The sequence below is a fragment of the Ranitomeya variabilis genome, chromosome 1 (assembly GCF_051348905.1).
Source record: "Ranitomeya variabilis isolate aRanVar5 chromosome 1, aRanVar5.hap1, whole genome shotgun sequence".
Classification (NCBI taxonomy): domain Eukaryota; kingdom Metazoa; phylum Chordata; class Amphibia; order Anura; family Dendrobatidae; genus Ranitomeya; species Ranitomeya variabilis.
In genome coordinates this window covers 563631074-563648440 of record NC_135232.1, presented here as the reverse complement: position 1 = coordinate 563648440, position 17367 = coordinate 563631074, and the positions used below count along the sequence as shown (strand labels likewise).

Sequence of the window (17367 nt, the reverse complement as noted above, 5' to 3'; positions counted from 1 at the left end):
AGAAGATGGATGTAAGACACCATTCCCTATTCCTTCAATCCTCTGCTTGGGTTGAATCAGTGTCATTCAATGTAGAGCCCGATAAAGCCTAATTTTTGTGATCTAACTCTCCCCCCCCCCCCCCCCCCCCCGCACGCATCATTTACTAACGATTATCGCTGGGATTTTCGGCCCAACGAGAAGGAATGATATTTCCATCCCTGACACAAGATGGCTAAGCTATTCTCTCTGGTGGCATTTCTAGTGAAGCAGTTGTCTTCAGGGGTTAATGCAGCTATGATAATCAGATTATTAGGACTATTTAACCTGTTAACGACCTGGTTCTATAAAAACACAGTGCTGATCCTGGGCTTTAACCCATAGCTATTGTAAGTTTATGGCGTGGGCTTAAATCTCCTGCAATCAAGCCACATAAGGTCCAATCCGCAGTCAGGGAACAATAAGGTATAAATGAATAAAATACAATCAAATGAAAAAATAATTAATTAATTACACTTGCTGGCAATTCGGTTTCTAATAACCCACCAAAACAGCACACAGAAGGATGTCATCTCACCCTAATAGGGACAGGAAACACGAAAGAGGTCTAATAGCCCCTCCCACCTCCTCTCCCCAGTGCTATTATAAAGGACCACAAGCGTATGAATGCTTAAAATTATATTTATTATTACTGGATCCAAAGGAAATAATTGAGCAAGGGGAGGGAATTACCTGTGCTGTCGTGGCAGGCTATTAGAAACAGAATTATCAGTAAGTCTAATTCTACTTTCTCTAATAACCCCAGACGACAGCACACAGGAGGAGTACTAAAGACTAATATCTAGGGAGGAACAACAGCCTGGAGAACTCTTTTCCCAAAAGACATCTCTCTAATTGATGCCAAGTCAAGTCTGTAATGTTTGGAAAAAGTGTGGACCGATGACCACGTAGCTGCTCTGCTCAATGGAAGCGCTGGCTTTCTCAGCCCAGGAGACTGATACCGCCCTAGTGGAATAGGCTGTAAGCTTCTGTGGAGGCAAGAGATTCTGGACTGGATAGGTTTCGGTAACCGCTCTTTTTATCCATTTGGCCACCGTGGTCTCTTCCCCTTAGGGTATGTGCACACATATTGTGGAGGACTGCGGATTTTTCCGCAGCAGATTTGGGAAAACCGCAGGGCAAAACCGCTGCGTTTTTTCTTGTGGATTTATCGCGGTTTCTATTGTGGATTCCGCTGCAGGTTTACACCTGCTGTTTTCTATTGGAGCAGGTGTAAACCCACAGCGGAATCCGCACAAAGAATTGACATGCTGCGGAATGTAAACCGCTGCGTTTCCGCGTGGTTTTTTCCGCAGCATGTGCACTGCGGATTTCGTTTCCCATAGGTTTACATTATACTGTAAACGCATGGGAAACTGCTGCGGATCCGCAGCGTGTGCACATACCCTTATTCTGGCCATAAAGCTGAACAAATAAATTTTGGTCTTTCCTCCACTTCTTTGTCTCCTGGCAATAACAAAGGACCACTTTCCTTATGACTAGAGTGTGGAATTCTTCCTCCTTCTTATTCCTTAGGTTCTGGGAGAAGGAGGATATAATTACACTGTGTTCCAAATTATTATGCACAAAGAGTTTAGGAGTGATAAGGTTAGAATTTTTTTGTTTGTCATTTAAACTCATTGATGGTGATGTGTGTCAGGGCTCTTTATATCACTGAAAGCAATTGCAGATACCTGTGCAAATTAGTTTGGCAGGTGTGTCCAAATAAAGGCAAGACTACTTAAGAAGGCCGTTCCACATTATTAAGCAGCCTACATTTTTGGCCAAAATGGGAAAAAAAAAAAGATGTGTCGGCTGCTGAGAAGCAACAAATTGTGGAGTATTTAGGTCAAGGCATGACTACAATCAACATTGCCAAGACACTTCATCGTGATCATCGCACAAGCAAGAAGTATGTAGCTGATTCCCTGCACACACGTGTGCGTGCTGATAAGGAAAAATTGAGGACCCTTTCCAACAGGCAATTGCGTAAGGTTAAAAGAGCAGCTGCAAAAATGCCTTGTCATAGCAGCAGACAAGTTTTTGAAGCTGCTGGTGCCTCCAACGTCCCCAGAACAACAAGATGCAGGGTCCTTCAGAGGTGCATAAGCCATCCTGTCGACCACCTCTATCCACTGCACACAAGCAGAAACAGCTCCAGTGGGCCAAACGATACATGAAGACTGACTTCCAAACTGTTTTGTTCACCGATGAGTGCCGTGCAACGCTCGATGGTCCAGATGGATGGAGTGGAGGATGGCTGGTTGATGGACACCTCATGAAAACACGGCTAAGGCGGCAACAAGGAGGAGGTAGAGTAATGTTTTGGGCTGGAATCATGGGGAGAGAGATTGTCGGCCCCTTTATGATCCCTGAAGGGGTAAAGATGAACTCCATAATCTATGTGGAGTGTCTAAAAACACTTCCTGCCATGGTTCAAGAGGAAGAACCGTGCTTTCCGCAGCAAGATCATTTTCATGCATGATAATGCACCGTCTCATGCTGCAAAAACACATCTGCATCTCTGGCCGCTATGGGCACAAAAGAGGACAAACTTATGGTGTGGCCACCATCTTCCCCTGACCTCAACCCCATTGAGATCCTCTGGAGCATCATCAAAAGGAGTGTCTATGATGGCGAGAGGCAGTTCACATCTAAGCAACAGCTCTGGGAGGGTATTCTGTCCACATGCAAAACAATTGAAGCAGAAACCATCCAAAAACTGACATTCAATGGACGAGAGAGTTCAGAAGCTTCTTTCGAACAAGGGGTCCTATGTGCAAATGTAACATCACCTAGAATAAAGTTTTCACTTGAAAACTGTTTGATTTCATTTTTAATAAGCTGATAATGCTTATAACTTCACAATTGACCATTTTTTTGTTCGAAATAAAATAAAAAAAGGTTGAAAACACTGCTGTGCATAATAATTTGCAACATGCATTTTGAGTGTTTATTTTTTTAAAAAATATACTGTTTTCATAGGCAGTTTGTTCCAAAACATTGCAATTATACTAGAATAGTAGATGACTGGAAAATAACGACTGCAATTCAGATAGGTAATTTAGAGAAAATAGGAGGAAATATGATTTGCATAATAATTTGGAACACAGTGTATCTCCCGAGATCTGTGAAGGTTTGAGACTACTTTATGTATAAATGATGGGTCGAGACAGAGCATTAGTTGGTCTTCCAGTATTCTCAAGCAAGGCTTGTTTTATTGAGAGAGCCTGTAGTTCATCCACCTGTCTGGCTGTCGTGATTGCTACTAGGAATGCTGTTTCCCAGGACAGTGCCTAATTTTATTGATGATATAGGCTCAAATGGTGGAAGAATCAGCACTTTAAGGACACTTAAGGTTCCAGAAGGGAACTAGAGTAATCAGTCTGGGACGCAGGCAGAAGGCTGCTGTCAAATCTTTTCATCCAACATTGCTCGGCCAGGCTCTGATCGAAATAGGAACTCTGTGCTGCCACGTTTTAGGGTACAGACTCTGAGACCATTCTCAAGGCCTTCTGGCAGGAAGTCAAAGATCTGGGGGATGCTTGGTTGCCGAGGATCGGGATGTTCAGGCACACACCATGATACGAATGTCTTCCATATTTTGTGATATATGGCATTCGTTACTGGCGTTCTAATTTTTTGAAGTGTCTTAATGATTCTCTCCGAGAGGTCCCTGGCTTTTTTTAAAAAAATAAATAAATATCGAGAATTCAGAAGCTAGGCTGCAATGTGTAAATTCTCAATGTCTGGATGGCACCTGGTGAAGGAGATCTCTGGCTGGTGAAAGGGTTAGAGGACCATCCACACACAGGCTGCTTAAGGTGCCAAACCAGTTTCTTTTATGCCAGAGTGGTGCCATTAGAATTACTTTGGGCCGTTTGGTTCTTATCTTCCACAAGGTTTTGGCAGAATGGGGACCAGAGCGATGGAAAATGCCAACTTGCAAACTTCCAATGGTGGGCAAAGGCGTCCACGCCAAGACAGGCATTGTCTGGGTTCAATGGAAGTACTGGGTTACCTTTGCATTCTGGCGTCCTGCAAACAGATCCACTTCTGGGTAACCCCACTTCCTGATCAACATGTGGAAGACCTCTGAATTCAGACTCCACTCTCCTGGGTGAATATCTCTCATGCTCAGGAAGTCGGCCTGTACGTTGACTACTCCTCGCACAGTGGGGAAAAAAGTATTTATTTAGTCAGCCACCAATTGAGCAAGTTCTCCCACTTAAAAAGATAGGAGAGGCCTCTAATTGACATCATAGGCAGACCACCACTATGAGAGTCCAAATTGAGAAAACAAATCCAGAAAATCACCTTGTCTGATTTGGCAATATTTATTTAGCATATTATGGTGGAAAATAAGTATTCGGTCACCTAAAAACATGCAAGATTTCTGGCTCTCACAGACCTGTAACTTATTCTTTAAGAGGCTCCTCTGTCCTCCACTCATTACCTGCAGCAATGGCACCTGTTTGAATTTGTTATACTTGTTGGTATAAAAGACACCTGTACACAACCACAAACAGACACACAACAAACTCCACTATGGTGAAGACCAAAGAGTTGTCGAGAGACACCAGAAACAAAATTGTAGCCCTGCACCAGGCTGGAAAGACTGAATCTGCAATAGGCAAGCAGCTTGGTGTGTTGAAATCAACTGTGGGAGCAATAAGAAATGGAAGACATACAAGACCACTGATAATCTCCCTCGATCTGGGGCTCCATGCAAGATCTCACCCAGTTGGGTCAATATGATCACAAGAAAGGTGAGAAAAAAATCCCATAGCAACACAGGGGGACCTAGTGAATGACCTGCATAGAGCTGGGACCACCGTAACAAAGGCTACCATCAGTAACACACTACGCCGCCAGGGACTCAGATCCTGCAGTGCCGACGTGTCCCCCTGCTTAAGCATGTACATGTACGGGCCCGTCTGAAGGTTGCTAGAGAGCATTTGGATTATCCAGAAGAGTATTGGGAGAACGTCATATGGTCTGATGAAACCAAAGTAGAACTGTTTGGTAGAAACAAAACTCGTCGTGTTTGGAGGAGACAGAGTGCTGAGTTGCATCCAAAGAACACCATACCTACTGTGAAGCATGGGGGTGGCAACATCATGTTTTGGAGTTTTTTCTCTGCAAAAGGACCAGGACGACTGATCCGTGTACATGAAAGAATGAATGGGGCCATGTATCGTGAGATTTTGAGTGCAAACCTCCTTCCATCAGCAAGGGCATTGAAGATGAAATGCGGATGGGTCTTTCAGCATGATAATGATCCCAAGCACACTGCCATGGCAAAGAAGGAGTGGCTTCGTAAGAAGCATATGAAGGTCCTGGAGTGGCCTAGCCGGTCTCCAGATCTCAACCCCATAGAAAACCTTTGGAGGGAGTTGAAAGTCAGTGTTGCCCAGGGACAGGCCCAAAACATCACTGCTCTAGAGGAGATCTGCATGGAGGAATGGGCCAACATACCACCAACAGTGTGTGCAAACCTTGTGAAGACTTACAGAAAACGTTTGATCTGTCATTGCCAACAAGGAATATATCACAAAATATTGAGATGAACTTTTGTTAATGACCAAATACTTATTTTCCACTATAATTTGCAAAATAAATCTTGCCAAATCAGACAAGGTGATTTTCTGGATTTGTTTTCTCAATTTTGACTCAGTTGTGGTCTACCTATGATGTCAATTACAGGCCTCTCATCTTTTAAGTAGGATAACTTGCACAATTGGTGGCTGACTAAATACTTTTTTTTCCCACTGAATATGGAGGGCTGATGAGGAGAGAAGATTTTCCTTGGCTCAGGAGAATATTCTTGCAGAAATCGCCTTCAGGTAATTGTGTCTTGTGCTTTCTTGGTGACAGAGGTGCGCGACACTAGTAATATTGCCCGAATACATTTCACATGGGTGTCTCAAATCAAAGATGTTGCTGACCCGAGTAATTCTTCTACCCCCTTTAATTTCCTGAAATTGCTAAACTTCCTGCTGACTAGAGCCCCTGGAAGGAGGTCTAGGAGACCACAGCTCCCTATCCTCTTTTGCTGGAATCTATCTTTATGGTTGCCAGCGGGTCCTGATCCAAGGGACTCCTCTGTTAAGGTTTCTTGGCTTGAGTCACCAAGATAGAGTGGCTTTTATCCAGGTAGGTATTGGAATAGTCTTGTTCAGAGACTTTGGGGATCCATCCCAATTTGTCAGAACATAGTGCTAAAGAGTTCTGGTGTGTGCTTGGGCCCAGGCCACTGTCGGGATGCAGGACTTCATGGAGCCGAGGACTGATGAAGCGTACCTCATCGATATTGATCTTTTGATCCATAGGACGCTGATCCTTAATTTTAACTGGATTCGTCTCTGCTTGGGTAAAAAGGATGTCTGCCTGTGAGAGTCCAGTAGAACTCCTAGGGATGTCTTTGTAGATGGAACCATATCCTGTTGGTTCCCTAGCCATCCAAGAGATGTCACAATCTGGGTTGTCGTTTATAGATGCTCCTCGAGTAATGGTATAGAGGGGGCCACAAGCAAGAAGTCTTCGGGAAATGGTATTATACAGATATCCTGTGAGCCATGACTTCAGCCAAAATCTTTGTGAAGATCTGTGGTGTCAAAGTTATCCCGAATGGGAGCACATTGAATTGACAGTGAATTATCTGCTTCCCCTGGACAACCGCGAACCTTACAAGCTTCCAACAATAGGTCAACGAATCGAGACGTGATAGTATGCATCTTGCAGATCGATTGTAGCCACGGTAAAATTCTGTGCTATTGGGGGGAACTGTTGATCTGATGGATTCTATTTTGAACCTCCTGTATATAACGTATTGGTTCAGGGGTTTCAGGCTGATTATATTTCTGTAGGGTCCACATTTTTTTTTAAATCAGAAAAAGAAGGGAGTAGTGCCCCCTGTTTTTCCTCCATCTCTGGGACTAGTGAAACCACCCTCGAGAAAAGCAGGTTTTTTTAGACCAGAATTTAAGGTGTTAAGAAGTTTTTGTGAAGAGATTCGGGGTATTCTCATTCTCTGTGGGGGATAGGAGGCAAACTTTATTTTTACCCCTCCCTGGATGGATTTTAGTACCCAAGATTTGTGCACACCTTGTGCCACTATGGAAGGATTCCTGCAATATGACCCCCCACTTTCCTTTTGTCCTCATGGTTTATTCTGACGCTGGTCCTGGGAAATTAATACATTTCTGCCCCAGCCACCTTTGGGGTAGCACCACCTCCCCGTCTTCCCTTTACCTCTGTACTGAGGAGGTTGCTCCTGAGGGGGCCGAAAGAATCTCTTCCTTGCGCTTTTCTGGTCCACGGCACGGATTTTTCTTGTCCAAAGCCTTTTCCAGTAAGTAGTGTAGGGCAGGTCCAAACATGTACTTTCCTTTAAAGGGAACCTGTCACCCCCCCCCCCCCCACCCCCCCCAGTCGTTTCAAACTAAAAGAGCTACCTTGTGCAGCAGTAATTCTGCATTATGACAAGGTGGCTCTTTTAGTTCTGGTTGCTGTAACTTGAGAAACAATCCGTTTTATAATTTAAGAGCGCAGGTGCCGCTTTCTTTTGAAAACAGCGGTGAGGAGGAGGCGGCGCCCGGCGCCAAGAAGATGTGAGTGACAGCTGTGTGCTGTCTGAAGCAGGGGGGAAACGCCGGCCCACTTGACTGAGGAGCAGGTATTTCAGACAAATTATAAAACGGATTATTTCTCAAGTTACAGCAACCAGAACTAAAAGAGCCACCTTGTCAGAATGCAGCATTACTGCTGCACAAGGTGGGGGGGGGTGACAGGTTCCCTTTAAAGGGGATAGAACACAGCTTCACTTTTGAGGTTTTGTCACCACCACATGACTTTAGCCAGAGTGCACGTTTCACCAAATTTGATAAGGCTGATGATCTTGCCCCCACTCTTAGTGATTCAGTAGAAGTGTCTGCTAGAAATCCCGTAGCCCTCTGGAGGAGAGGTAATGATGCTATAATGTCTTTTCATGGTAGTACTAGCAGAAAGATGTTCCTCTGAACAAGCCAATGAGACACTGATCTAGCTAAGCACGTAGAGACCGCATTAGTGTTCAGAAGCGCTGCTGAAGTTTTTAAAGATTTCCTCAGAAGGCCCCCCATTTTGCACTCTAGGGGATCCTTTAGCTGGGAGGAATCCTCAAATGGTAAGGCCGTCGTGTTTGCTTCCCCGTGCAACCTGAATATCTACCTTCGGCACATCAGACCAGCATTCTGCAGCTTTCTCATGAACTGGAAATCTGTCTTTTAGTTCTGCGGGAGTGCTTAACCTCTTCTCCGTACAATCCCATTCCTCAAAGACTAACTCCTGGATGTTCCTATGTATGGGGAATACTTGCTTCCTCCTTGACCGGAGACCACCGAAAATCTCCTCTTGCACCGTACGTGTAGTCTTCGCTAGTGATAAGTGAGTGTACTCCTTGCTCGGGTTTTCCCGAGCATGCTCGGGTGACCTCCGAGTATTTATGACTGCTCAGAGATTTAGTTTTCATGCCAGCAGCTGAATGATTTACAGCTACTAACCTGCTTGATTACATGTGGGGATTCCCTAGCAACCAGGCAACCCCCACATGTACTTAGGCTGGATAGTAGCTGTAAATCATTCAGCTGCCACGATGAAAACTAAATCTCCGAGCAGTCAAATACTCGGAGGTCACGCGAGCATGCTCGGGAAAACCCGAGCAACGAGTACACTCGCTCATCTCTTCGCCTCTTCCACCTCCATGGCTCTCCCTACAGCCATAAGGAGTTCTTCCATGTTCTCAGAGGAAAAATAGCTTCAGGGCAGAGCTTCGCTCTCCTTCCTCCAGAAGTTCTCCCGACATGGACATCTCCTCCTGAGAGTCTGAATCCTCTACCTGGCACACCTTCCTCTTTTTAGCTACTGGAGGGACACCGGGAGCAGGTACTGACTGGAGGAAGAAGGCCAACGAAGAATGTATCTCATGATGGACTATCCTTTTAATTGCCTCCCTTAAGGAGAGTTGTTCCTCTCTGACAATTTTATCCGTGCACTCTTGACATAGGGGCTTTCTACGTGAAGATACAAGTTTCTTTGCACAGATTGCACACTTGCGGCTCGTGGTCTTGGATTTGCGCCTTGGTGCAGGTTCCTTGTCCCCCTGAAAGGAAGGGCAGAAAGAAAAAAAAGCTCTCATGCCCTGCACTATGAAGAGGAATCCCAATGTCTGCATACTTACAGGGACTAGAACAGTGCTGGGCCCCGCAGATGCAGAGCGGGAAGGACCTAAACTCTCCATACTACCACCATAGGATTGATCCTACCTTAGTCCGTCCTCTGTCCAGGGCTCTTATCGAGGTGACCAGACCAGCGCCTCCTCTGCAATAGAGGGACTCCTCCCCCTATGTTCCCAGTGTGAGGGCATACGATCATAGGTGTATACCACAGGCCTCCTCCGATTTGCGCCGCTACATTCCACCGTGGAACGCAGAAACTGAAAGAGGTTTCATCAGAAGACGCCCAGCGTCTGATGTCACTTCCGGCGACCAGAGCATGTCACATGCGCTCCAGCGAGGGAAGCTGGAAACAAGCAACACGCCATGCCCAGCGCTGAAAGGGGGGGTGCTATGTGAGATGGGCTGAAACGCTCAGAGAGGCCTCCAGCCTGAAGACCCCCCAGACCTTGCCCAAAGGCACGGACTGGAGGGGAGAGTCCCGAATCCGTGGGAGTCAGGAACAGCACAAGGAGGGCAGAGGTAAGCCCAATCGATCTCCCGCTGTCCGGCTGGTATCTTCCCGAGTGTCTACCACTGGCAAAGAGCACTTTAGGATGACCTGTTCCTCCTTAGGGTATGTGCCCACGTTCGGGAAAGTCTGCATAATTTTCCTGAGAAAATCCCGACTACTTTCACAGGAAATTCGCACGCGTATTTTTCGTGCTTTTTGTGCATTTTTTCCAAAGCTTCCCAATGCAATAATATAGTGGGAAATCCGCAAAAGGTCTGCAAAATTAATGAACATGCGGCTTTTTTTCTACGATGCGTTTTTATCGCAGAAAAAAATGCAACATGTGCACAAAATTTGCAGAATGCATTAAAAATTTAAGCGTTTTTGCAGCAGAAAACTGAAAAAAACGCGAAAAAAACGCAAACAAATCCGCAACGTGTGCACGTAGCCTTATAGCGACAGGAAAAAAACACTGGTGAGAGGAGGTGTGAGGGGTTATTTGACCTCCTTCGTGTTTCCTGTCCCTATTGGGGTGAGATGTCATCCTCCTGTGTGCTGTCGTGGAGGGTCATTAGAGAAAACAGATTTTATATGATTAAAAAAACAAAAATGATAAAGCATTCCATTTTTCCGGACTTAATTGGAAAACTGCTGCACTTTTGCAAACTGTAGCATGCTGCTTCTTTCAGCGTTTTTACACCCATAAAATGCAATCAGTAAGTGCAAAAACTGAGCAAAAAAGCAGCAAAATGCAGGCATCAGATTTTGTTCTGTATTCGGTGCAAAACCCTAAGGAAAAACGTATCACCTTGCACAAGAGACAATAAAAATACCGCCAAAAGAAATACAGCTACTTTTTAGAAGCAGCTTCTTAACTGCCAAGAGAACAGGTTTTGCCTGTAGAAAAAAAATGCAAAGAGTGAAAGTCATAGTTACTCACCGATAACGGTGTTTCTCGGAGCCCATGACAGCACTACGGAGAGAGGGGATCCGCCCTTCAGGGACAGGAAACCTACAGATACATAAGGGCGGTACCTCTCCCTCGCATCAGTTGGTTTACAGAGCATCGGAGGACCTCCAGGTTAGTTTACAACAGAGAAAATACCACATTATAACATTTCTTAACAGAAAAGGAACCCCGTGCCTAAATTGTAATATATGAACTATATAAATCATATGTGATTAAAGGTGCTCACCGCACTCGTGATGGGAGGGAAATAAGCGAGTGCTGTCATGGGCTCCGAGAAACACCGTTATCGGTGAGTAACTATGACTTTCTCGGTCCCCCATGACAGCACTACGGAGAGAATTGCAGAGATTAAGCTTAGGGAGGGACCACCGCCTCAAGAACCCTTCGACCGAAGGTCAGGTCAGACACAGAGGCTAGATTTAATCTATAGTGCCTAAAAAAGGTCGACGGTGATGACCAGGTGGCCGCCTTACAGATCTGTTCTATTGATACCTCTGACCTCTCAGCCCATGAGGTAGCTACTGCTCTTGTGGAATGCGCTCTTATACCGTCCGGGATCGCATTCCCCGTGGATGAATATGCCAACGCTATTGCCTCTTTTATCCACCTTGCCAAGGTACCCTTGGATGCCCGGAATCCTTTTCTGGGACCCTGAAAACAGACAAAGAGAGAGCCTTCCTTCCTATACTCCCTAGTGGAATCTAGGTATTGGACTAGACATCTTCTGACGTCTAGGTTATGGAAGTTCTGCTCTTTCTCATTTCTAGGGTTCGGGCAGAAGGACGGCAGGGATATTTCCTGTGACCTATGGAATTTTGTTGCCACTTTTGGCAAATAGGCCGGGTCAGGTTTTAGAGTGACTCTATCATCCATGATTTTTGTGAAAGGGGGGTTAGAGGACAGGGCTTGAATGTCGCTTATCCTGTGTGCCGATGTTAAGGCTACTAGAAGAATGTTTTTTAGTGACAGTATTTTTATGGGAATCACATCTATGGGTTCGAATGGTGGACCAGATAATGCTGAAAGGACTAAGTTTAGGTCCCATGAGGGCATCTTTTGGGTAACTACAGGTTTTGATCTTGTTACCGCTTTAACGAATCTTATTATCCACGGGTTGGCTGCTATATTCTGGTTATAGAGAGCACCCAGGGCTGCTATCTGCACCTTAAGGGTACTAACCGCTAATCCTTGTTCCAGCCCTTTTTGTAGGAACTCAAGTATCTTATTAATTGAAGGTCCCTCCTGGATTTTGACTTTAGATACAGACAAGAATTTTTTCCATGTTTTGCCATAAATTTTGGTAGTAATAGGTTTTCTACATTTTAATAATGTTGTAACCAAGTTGTCTGAAAAACCTCTTTTTATTAATAGTTCCCGCTCAAAAGCCAGGCTGTCAAATGCAAGTTCGTCTCCTGTGGGTGGAGGATCGGTCCTTGCTGTAACAGGTCTGGCAAATTCGGAAGAACCCATGGGTCTGAGACTGATAGCATCCTTAGCCAGGAAAACCATGTCCTTTTTGGCCAGAATGGGGCAATAAGGATCATCTTTGTTTTGTCCTCTCTGACCTTGCGGATGACCGCCGGAATTAGGATGGTTGGTGGAAAGGCGTAAGTTAGTTTGTGTGTCCAAGGAATGAGAAAAGCATCCAGAGCCTGGGGATTCCCTTCTGGGTTTAGAGAACAAAATTTGTTTACTTTTTTGTTTTTGTGATTGGCGAACAGATCTATTGTTGGGGTTCCCCACATTCTCGTGATCTGGTTGTAAACGGACTGATTTAGGGACCATTCGCCTTGTCTCAACTGAGTTCGACTCAGGTAGTCTGCTTTCTCGTTTTTTGACCCTTGAATATGTAGTGCGGAAAGGGAGAGTAGATTCGTTTCCGCCAGGCGGAGAATTTTGGCGGAGGAATTCATCAGTAACTGAGACCTTGTTCCCCCCTGGTGATTGATATAGGCTACTGTCACTATATTGTCCGAGAAAATTCGGACATGATGTCCTCGAATGTAGGGAAGAAATGATAGGAGAGCCTGATACACTGCCCAGAGTTCTTTTTGATTCGAGGATGCTGATAGTTCCTGAATTGACCAGTTGCCCTGAGTCACTCTGTTTCCCATGTGGGCTCCCCACCCCCTGGGACTTGCATCGGTTGTTATTACCCGGGATATTTCGGGTACCCAGGGAATCCCTCTTGAAATATTCTGGCTCTTTCCCCACCAGAGAAGGGAATGAATAACAGAGGAATTTAGAGTGACCCTGCTTTCCAGATTGTTTTTTAATATTACCTGCCATTCTAGTATGTGCCACTGAAGCTCTCTTGTGTGGAATTGTGCGAAGGGTATCGCCGGCAGGCATGAGGAAAGGGACCCCAATAGGGACATTGCCCTCCTTAGAGTCATGGAGGGGTTTTGCAGTGTTTGTGCTATCATGGCTAGTATTTTGTCCTTTTTGGGGCCCGGGAGCCGGCACTCTTGAACCCGGGAATCTAACGTCAGCCCTAGGAACTCCTGTACCTGAGAGGGTTCCAACTTCGACTTTTTTATATTTATGAGCCAACCCAAGTTCGTTAGAATAGTCATTACTCGGTCTCTCTGTTCTCTGCAACTTTGAGCCGAGTCGCTGGCAATAAGAAAATCGTCCAGGTAGGGAACTATGATAATGTTTTGTTCCCTTATGTGGGCCATCATCTCCGCTACTATTTTTGTGAATATCCGCGGAGCTATAGAAATCCCAAACGGAAGGGCCCTGTACTGGAAGTTTCTTATTTTCCCTTTTATGGACACCGCCATCCTGAGAAACTTTTGAGAAAGCTCGTGGATGGGCACATGATAATATGCGTCGGTTAGATCTATCACAACCATGTAGCAATTTGGAAAGAGAATCTTTATTGTGGATTTTATTGTCTCCATTTTGAATTTGTGATTTCTTACGTAGTTGTTTAAGTTCCTTAAATTTATAATTGTCCGAAAGGACCCGTCGGGTTTCGGTACCAGAAAGAGAGGGGAGAAAAACCCGTCCCCCATTTCCTGAGGAGAAATCTCCCGAATTACAGCTTTTTGTAGAAGGGAGATAATCTCTTTTTCTAGTGCCGCTTGCTCTATCGTCGAAGACCTCATTTTTGTCACAACGTAATTTCGAGGAGGGAGGGAAAGGAAATCTATTTTTAGACCAGATTGTATGAGTCTTAGAATCCAGGTGTTGTTGGAAATTTTCTTCCAAGCAGGAAGAAATGTGGTGAGCCTTCCCCCCACCGCAGGGAGAATGTCATTTGGCGGGTTTTTTATCACGGGAGGTGTTGCCAAAGAGGTAGCCTCTATCTCGTCTTCTACCTTCTTCCCACTTATTTTGGTCTCTAGGTGGTCTTCGACGAAAAAATTTTCTACTCCGAAAGGACTGTTTAAATGGGGTTGGTCCCAGATTTGGAAACCCCTTCTTTTTGTCACCCGCTTTCTGGAGGATGTCATCCAGGGTTTCCCCAAATAAGAAGTTTCCCTCGCAAGGTATAGAACACAGCTTCAACTTTGTTTGGAGATCCCCTGGCCAGCTTTTAAGCCAAAGGGTCCTTCTGGCCGCATTGGAGAGGGCAGCGGCTTTGGATGTTAGACGCACTGAGTCCGCTGAGGAGTCTGCTAGGAAAGCTGCTGCAGCTCTAATTGCAGGGATTGAGTCTAATAATTTATTCCTGGGTGATCCGTCCTTGATCTGGCTTTCCAACTGGTCAACCCATACCATTAAAGACCTGGAGGTGCAGGTTGCCGCGACTGCAGGTCTCAGGCTACCCCCAGCCGATTCCCAAGCCCCTTTGAGAAAGGTATCTGCTTTTTTGTCTAAGGGGTCTTTGAGGGTACCCATATCCTCAAATGGGAGCGCGAATTTTTTTGAAGCTTTGGCTACTGCCACGTCCAATTTGGGTGCCTTGTCCCAAGAAGTGGACGCTTCATCATCGAAGGGATATTTTCTTTTCAGCGAGGGTACTGAAGAATTTTTTCTGTCTGGTTTCTCCCATTCTTTTTTGATTAGAGTCTGGACATTGGAGTTTAACGGAAAAGCTCTCCGCTTTTTTTGTGTCAGACCTCCAAACATGATGTCTTGAGCCGTTTTATCAGGCCTGGGATCCTCAACCCCCATGGTGGCCCTGACGACTTTAACTAAAGCGTCCACTTCCTCTAATGGGAAACAGTGACGGCCCGAATCTTCATCAGAGGAAGATAGGGAGGATTTGGAATCATCAGAGTCCGCGTCCTCAGATGAGGATCGGACAGAGTGAGCATATACCGTCTCCTTCGCCTTTTCCTTCCCTTTTTTGGAGGATAACAGGGCATTCTGAACTTCTGATCTAATTATATTTTTAAGTTCAGAGGCAAAGTCAGGGGTTTCTTCACACAATAGATGCTGGATACAGGATTTACAAAGCTTTTTTCCCCAAGTTACCGGCAAAGCTTTGTTACATGTGGGGCAGACTCTATTTTTCTTTTTCTCCAGGCTCTTCTTACCCTAGTAAGGGAGAAGAGGGAGCCCTATTATAGGAGTGTATACTTTCACGAAGATCACTCACCATTCAGATGTGAAGGCAGGTACCGGTTCTGGAGGAGGGCCGGGATCTGGTAGTGGAGTCTCCTGAGGAGGGGAGTTAGTCCTTGCAGCAGATCTGCTGCGCTGTGTGGATCGACTGCTTGATCCACTTCTTCTGGAGCTCTTTGGGTCATTTTTCTTATGCTGCTGCTGCCTGGCTGGCAGCTGCTGGGAATCGCTGTCCTCCATAATGAAAGGGAGATAGTGCGACAACTAAGTGTGCACCATCTCCCTTTTTGAATCCGGCGCTCCCCCGGCGTTCTTCCTCATTTCCGGTCCTGCGCACATCCCCGGGAGAGGAGATATTACCGCGCATGCGCGCGGGGACGACCCGGAAGTTGATGCCGCATTTCCGGAGCGGCGGCCATCTTTCTTCACCCAGAGCGTGCAGCAGCCTGCACCGAAGCTCCGGGTGACCAGCGCCCCTTTGTCCATCGGAGTCCGGCGGCGGCCTCTCCCCCGCACACCCTGGAGAACCCCTCGGTCCCAGCGGTGGCGGCTTCGGGTGCCGGACACGCCGCGGCAGGAGCCTCCTCGCTGCCGGAACTCGGCTGCCCGGTCCCGGTCCTTGGATACGACGTCTTCTTTGCAGGTACTGCCGAAGAGAGGTTCCCCGTCAGGGACAGGAAACCAACTGATGCGAGGGAGAGGTACCGCCCTTATGTATCTGTAGGTTTCCTGTCCCTGAAGGGCGGATCCCCTCTCTCCGTAGTGCTGTCATGGGGGACCGAGAAAATAGCCTTATTAACCCCTTAGTGAAAGAGCCAATTTGGTACTTAATGATAGTGGTGAGAATTGAAAAATTGGCCCAATCACTTTATGAAGTTGTAACTCTGGAATGCTTTAACAGATCCCATGGATTCTGAGAATGTTTTTTCGTCATACATTGTACTTCATTTTAGTGGTAAAATTTCTTCGCTATAACTTGCATTTATTTATGGGGGGAAAAAAAACGAAATTTGGCAAAAATTTTGCAATTTTCAAACTTAATTTGTGTACCTTTAAATCAGAGAGTCGTGTCACACAAAATAGTTAATAAATAACATTTCCCACATGTCTACTTTACATCAGCAAAATTTTTGAAACAATTTTTTTTGTTAGGTCATTTATAAGGGTTAAAATTTGACCAGCGAGCTCTCATTTTTCCAACAAAAATTTACAAAACCATTTTTTTAGGGACCACCTCATATTTGAAGTAAGTTTGGGGGGTCAATATAACAGAAAATACCCAAAAGTGACACCATTCTAGAAACTGCACCCCTCAAGGTACTCAAAACCACATTCAAGAAGTGTATTAACCCCAATGTGGAAGAAAAAAATGAGTATTTAATTTTTTCACAAAAAATTTACTCCGGAATCAAACATTTTTATTTTCACAGGCGTATCAAGAGAAAATGGACCACAAAATTTGTTGTGCAATTTCTCTCTAGTATGCCGATACCCCGTATGTGGGGAAAGCTACTGCTTCGGCGCATGGCAGGGCTCAGAAGGGAGGGGGCATTGTTTGACTTTTTGAACACAAAATTGGCTAGAATCAATGTCGGGCGCCATGTTGGGTTTGGAGACCCCCTGATATACCTAAACAGTGGAAACCCACAATTCTAACTCAAACCTTAACCCCAACACACCCCTAACCCTAAGCCCAACCCTAACCCCAGCACCACAACCTTAACCCCAACACTAGCCAATCCTAGCTCTAACCCCAACCCTAACACTAGCCCAACTTTAACCTTAACCCTAGCCACAACCCGTACCCTAGCCACAACCCGTACCCTAGCCACAACCCGTACCCTAGCCACAACCCTTACCCTAGCCACAACCCGTACCCTAGCCACAACCCTTACCCTAGCCACAACCCGTACCCTAGCCACAACCCGTACCCTAGCCACAACCCTTACCCTAGCCACAACCCTTACCCTAGCCACAACCCTTACCCTAGCCACAACCCTTACCCTAGCCACAACCCTTACCCTAGCCACAACCCTTACCCTAGCCACAACCCTTACCCTAGCCACAACCCTTACCCTAGCCACAACCCTTACCCTAGCCACAACCCTTACCCTAGCCACAACCCTTACCCTAGCCACAACCCTTACCCTAGC

The 17367-nt window shown here is 45.8% G+C and overlaps 1 protein-coding gene across 2 annotated transcripts in view; it reads right to left on the bottom strand.

Moving 5' to 3' along the window:
- Positions 1-17367, bottom strand: part of ZFYVE26 (zinc finger FYVE-type containing 26) — a 373042-nt gene that overhangs the window by 82148 nt on the left and 273527 nt on the right. The window lies entirely within an intron of this gene.